Source organism: Pantherophis guttatus, chromosome 2 (assembly GCF_059756535.1).
Source record: "Pantherophis guttatus breed Tessera chromosome 2, ASM5975653v1, whole genome shotgun sequence".
Taxonomy (NCBI): Eukaryota; Metazoa; Chordata; class Lepidosauria; order Squamata; family Colubridae; genus Pantherophis; species Pantherophis guttatus.
Genome location: NC_142064.1, coordinates 61,400,879 through 61,406,866, shown reverse-complemented (window position 1 = coordinate 61,406,866; position 5,988 = coordinate 61,400,879).

Sequence of the window (5,988 nt, the reverse complement as noted above, 5' to 3'; positions counted from 1 at the left end):
AACGAGGGCATGAGTGACTGTGTGTAGGGAGTCCCGATCTAGATAGGGACGCAACTGGCGGATCAGGTGAACCTGATGAAAAATCCTCCCGGACACGGCCGTCACATGCTCTTCTAACGACAGCCGTGAATCCAGGAGGACGCCCAAGTTGCGAGCCCTATCCGTGGGGGCCAATGATTCGCCCCCAATAGTCAGCGATGGCATTAGCTATAATCTAATTAGATATAATCTTCCCAGGTGCCATGTGGTGAGTTTCTGTTGCTATTGTGTTGCAGATGGGTCCTATTGTCAAAGATTGAGTTTCTGCCTCTGGTCCATTAACAAAGGGGGTGGGGGAGGCAGGAAAGTGGGAGTTGCTTTGTCTTTAAAACATGTTTCTCCATTTCTCAACCAGGGAAACATAATATTCTGCCTTTTTAATATTTCCTAAAATATTTCATTCTTCTAGGAAAGGGATGGGTGCTAACTTCCTACACATTTTAAAGCTCTATTAATATTCATTGACAAAAGGAAAACATCTGAAAACTCAAAATGGGTAAATACTTTTGCACTAAACTGAATGCATATAATAGTTGGAAAAATACAATTTCCATTGGAGAGGACAATACTGCTTCATAAGATTGTTCCCAAAAGTGTAGATCAAATCAACTGTATTTATTTCCTAAAGCATTCTTGTTTGAGGTATTTAATTATTAGGGTATTGGTGCTTTTCTGAGCTTGGTTGTTTTCTTGCTCATGTTTCATTACCAGGCTAAATAACATCATCAATGTGAGCTAAGTAACATCATTAGTGCACACTGATGATGTTAACCAGCCTGATAATGAAACATCTGTGAGAAAACAACCAAGCTCAGAGAGCACCAAAAGCTAAACCGTTCAGCCCTGAAGTACATTTGTTGTTTTCTGTTGGAATATTTAATTATGGGTTCCCTTGGTTGGCCTTTGTTGTTATTAAAATAACTTGGTAGCATAAATGTTGTGGGGAATTTGAAAGTGCTACATTGGACATCCAGAAGATGATAATGTGCAAAATTGTATACATACATCATAATATTAAATAAAGAGGAGGGAAAAATAAGAATTTGGACTAAAGATTGGTATAAATGCCTGTACTGAAAAGACTCTAAGACAGGCTTTCCATTGCTTGTGTCACTTCAAATGAAGCGGGGCAATGCAATCAAGAATTCCATATAAGGAATAATTCTGTACACTCAGGGCAATGGGAAAGTTGACCTCTTTCGTTGTTGGCTTCTATATAAAAAAAGTCAATCTCAATACCTCTGCAGTAAAAGAAGCTGAAATAGATGAAAATGTGAGAAATTGCATTATCTGCAAGGAAGAATTGGCTGGATTTTACAGCAAATAGGGTTGCATTTCTTATTCATGTATTTTCTTCAAACTTTTTAAGTAGAAAGTGATAGGGATTGTTTTCAGGTCATACCCAACATTTTTTTAAAAAAGCCTTTTGTTGAACTGTAAAAAGCAAGGTTGCCACTTCAAAAATTATATTTCTCTTTCCATTTTTATATATTACTTCATTTTATTCTGCCATTCCCTAAAGAAACTCAGGGCAGTGTACACAATCACACAGAGAGACACACATCATTCCAATCCATACACCCTACATGTTGGATAGATTAAACTGAAAGAATATATCTGGCTGAAAAAGTATTAGAAAGTTTTATAAGTTTTTTCTCCTTTAGGATTGAACTTATGTTTCTGTGAAACACAATTAAAATTATACTAAATAACTGCATTCTTGTATGGCAATAAATGTTTCCCAATAAATGCATTTATCAGAGAGTATCTGAAGCAAGTTTCATTTATTATGAAAAAGAAAATAGTATTGATCAATTACATGTAGGCATACATCTATCAATATTAGCACACTGTTAGTGTGTATCATCTCATCATGTCAGGTGCTAGCAACCAGATCCACACATGTAGAGTTCAAGCTAAATACTTTATTGTATTCTGCCTATAATACAGGAATCTCCCCAAATGGTTGCCTTCCCTTGGAAAGAGATAGATAGGGTTCTACAGAGATTGGAGGGAGATCAGTTCTAGATTTCTTGTTCCTGTGCAAGAATTCAAAGCTAATTCCCTCCTTGAGTCCTCCTCCCTTCCTGGCTCAGTGTTTCCCAACATCACAAGCATCACTTAAATAGCAAACACATTGATAATTAAACAGCCTTCTGAAGGGATTTTTGATTGCTATGTTTTCTTAAAATTATTGATGACAAAATTCAAGATGACATAAGCCAACTTACTGTACGTATGTGTCTGCAACAGGGGTGAAATCCAGCAGGTTCTGACAGGTTCTGGAGAACCGATAACGGAAATTTTGAGCATTTCGGAGAACCGGCAGCGGAAATTTTGAGTAGTTCAGAGAACCGGCGAATACCACCTCTGGCTGACCCCAGAGTGGAGTGGAATGGAGATTTTGCAATATCCTTCCCCCAGGAGTGAGGAGAGAATGGGGATTTTACAGTATCCTTCCCCTGGAGTGGGGTGGAAATGGAGATTTTGTAGTATCCTTCCCCTGCCACACCCACTAAACCACGCTCACCAAGCCATACCACGCCCACCAAGCCACGGCCACAGAACCGGTAGTAAAAGAAATTGGATTTCACCAGTGATCTGCAACCTTGCTTTTCCCTGCCCTCTATCCCTCTACAGCTATCACTTATTCCAACTTTGTCCATGTGAAAATTCACCAGCATTTCACAGCAAAATAGAGGATGCAAATAGACCTGCAGGAAATGGAAATGTATCTCGGTCTCCTGACCACAACCATTCTTGTGTTGAAGAGCCTAATAATAAATGTATCCCAATAAGCTCTGCAATTTTTTTCCGGGGAGAGGTAATAATTAATTTGGCTCTTTCTTCCTTTCATTCCCCAGTTTGAACCTTTGTAAGTAGTGTAGAGAACAACAAGAAGGAAGCACTTTGGGGAGCAATATCAGCATTACAATATTTACAGTTGTGTTTTTAACAATAAATGCCCAGTTTCTCATTCCCTTAGGACAATTCTGTTCTAAAACCCATCTACTCTAAGAAACGGTCTACATAGGCATTGCCAAGATTTATTATTACTTTTGCCAAGCATCGTGATGTTCTTTCCTCTGCTGTAAGGACTGTTATTCTTTTTATATGGTACTTTTCCCCTCACAAGGTTTGCAGGCCATAAAGAAAGTTTCTTTCACACACTTCAAATACAGACGTAATGAAATGACATTCTTAAGAAACAAGATTAGTGTAATGGAGTCCTGGGATACATATGTGCTGACACAAAAAAATTGAATTTTAAAGACAAATATTGAGTCAGAAATGTTGTGGTAATATCCATTAAATGTTCCTATTTGGAAAGGATTGCAAAATAGGTAACACCTTTAGAGTTGGCCGTACTTATAACAAATAGAATATAGAATACCAGAGTTGGAAGGGACCTTGTAAGTCTTCTATTCCAAGCCCCTGCTTGTATATGGTTTAAAGGAATTCAGAATTAATTAGAAGGACACTGCCCAAAAGCCTCATTTTTAAAAAATATACACCTCTTTGAAGGATTGAGCATAAAGGGAAAAAATGAGCAGGCTACCTTTCTGGCAATTTATCCAAATAAAAGGTGTGCCTGTTTACAATGGCTGGCTTTCATTCAAATGCATCTCTTGGTCAACACACCTGTCCATCCAACTTTTGACATCTGCCATCAACCCTGGCTAGAGAAGTGAATTGACCTATTTTATTCTTAAGCTACTGTCAACATAGCAGTTCGAAACATGCAAATGTGACTAGATAAATAGGTATCACTTTGGTGGGAAGGTAACAGCATTCCATGCACCTCGGCATATTGTCACGCTTGATCACATTACCACAGAAGTGTCTTTGGACAAGGCTGGCTCCCTCTGCTAAGAAATGGACATGAGCACTGCTCCCTAAAGTCGGACACGACTGGACAGGGGAAAATCTTTACCTTTATTCTTAAACAAGGCAGAATGAGCACTTGGTAAGCAGTGAGTTTCAAACTTAGGCTTAGGCCCGGGGTACTTGCAGGACCATCTCCAGCCGTTCTCCCATCGTCCTGTGCGCTCTCACAGAGTCGGCCTCCTCAGGGTGCCGTCGGCCAAACAATGTCGGCTGACGACCCCCAGGGGGAGGGCACTCTCTGTGGGAGCCCCGACCCTCTGGAATGGATTGCCCACTGAGCTCAGGACAGGCCCCGACCTTCTTTCCTTCTGTCGCGAGCTGAAGACGTGGCTCTTCCGCCAATTAAACTGATCCATTTGGGGGTACACTGGTATAATTTAAAATCATTTTTTAATTGGATTACTGATTTTAATTTGGTATTGTATTGTGATTTGTATTGAAGTTGTCATTTTGTAAGCCGCCTTGAGTCCCTAGGGAGAAAGGCGGCATATAAATCGCAATAAATAAATAAATAAATTTACAGGGGAGAAAGTGCTGTTCACCACCATCTGAAGTTCTGAACGGTACACTTGGATATATCAACTGAATGGACTCAGTACCTTGGTGACATCCTATTCAACCTCTTTGCCAGTTATCATGGCTTCTTTTTTGGGGGGGGGTGTCTTAGTTTTATCTTGTTCTCTCCTTTACTTCCTACTATTATTTTGTTCGTGTGACAGAGCAGTTTTGTTTAATGGTTGAGGTACCAGGCTAGAAAATGGAAGATTGTGAGTTTTAGTCTCTGCTTAGGCATGAAAGATAACTGGATGACCTGGATCAGTCAGTCTCACTCAGGTAAGCTTACCTCACAGAGTTGTTGTTATGGGGGAAATAGCAGAATATTAGATATGTTCACCACCTTGTATTATTTATAAAAATAATAAAGGTGGCATATTAAATAAATAAATATGTTTGCTGCCCGTGATTTTTCCGGCACAGCTTCTTCTCATTTAAACCTTCCACTGATTCTTTGTCCCTGATATTAAAATGATGTACAAATCAATCCTTTCACTGCAATATACACCACTCAGTACAAATGATCATATAAAGTGTCATTGCAGAACCTAAATTACTACATTTTGCCATAGTATTTTTAGAGTTTACAGAGCCCTTAGAAATAGAACATTACATGCTGTTAAAATGAACAATCTAAGCTGTTAAACATTTTATATGTAGAATTTGTTATGGGTTTCTGGAACGTAAGTGTTGGGAGTAACATATAGAAAAAGAAACTGCCTAAAAGGCAATTGTAGGATTTTAGGGCTAGTTCTAGAATGCTGGTTTGTAAATGCCAATATGTTATCGGGATCTAAATTTTACTGAATCTTTTCTTCAGAATTAGAAATGTGGCAGCTCTGAGGCAGATTGGAAAGGGCTAAAAGTTACCACTATTTAAAAATATTAAAAATTTATTTTAATAAGTTTTATTTTAAAATATTAAAAAAATATTTCTAAATGTATTCTTCATTATAGGCTGCTATAATCCATATTTATTTATTTATTTATTTATTTTTCAAACTTCTCTACCGCCCTTTCTCCTTGGCGGTGAACAGCCAAGATAAAAAACATTTATACAGAAAAGTTAAAAATAGATTTAAAATAATTAAATAAATTTGGCCCATAATTTAAAACTTATCAATTTAAAATCCATATCAAATTTTAAAACCAACCATAAAACCAGGACAGTCCGGCTAACTGAAAAAAGTAGGTTTTTAGGGTCCGACGAAAAGTCCGGAGGTCGGAGATCACTCGTATCTCTGGGGGTAGATTGTTCCAAAGGGTAGGTGCCACCACAGAGAAGGCTCTCCCCCCGGGGGTCACCAGCCGACATTGTCTGGCCAACGGCACCCTGAGGAGGCTCACTCTGTGGGAACGAACTGGCCGGTGGGAGGCAATTGGTGGCAGAAGGCGGTCCCATAAGTACCCCGGCCCTAAGCCATGGAGCGTTTTAAAAGTGATCACCAACACCTTGAAGCGCACCTGGAAGTCCACCGGAAGCCAATGCAGCTCGTGCAGGAGAGG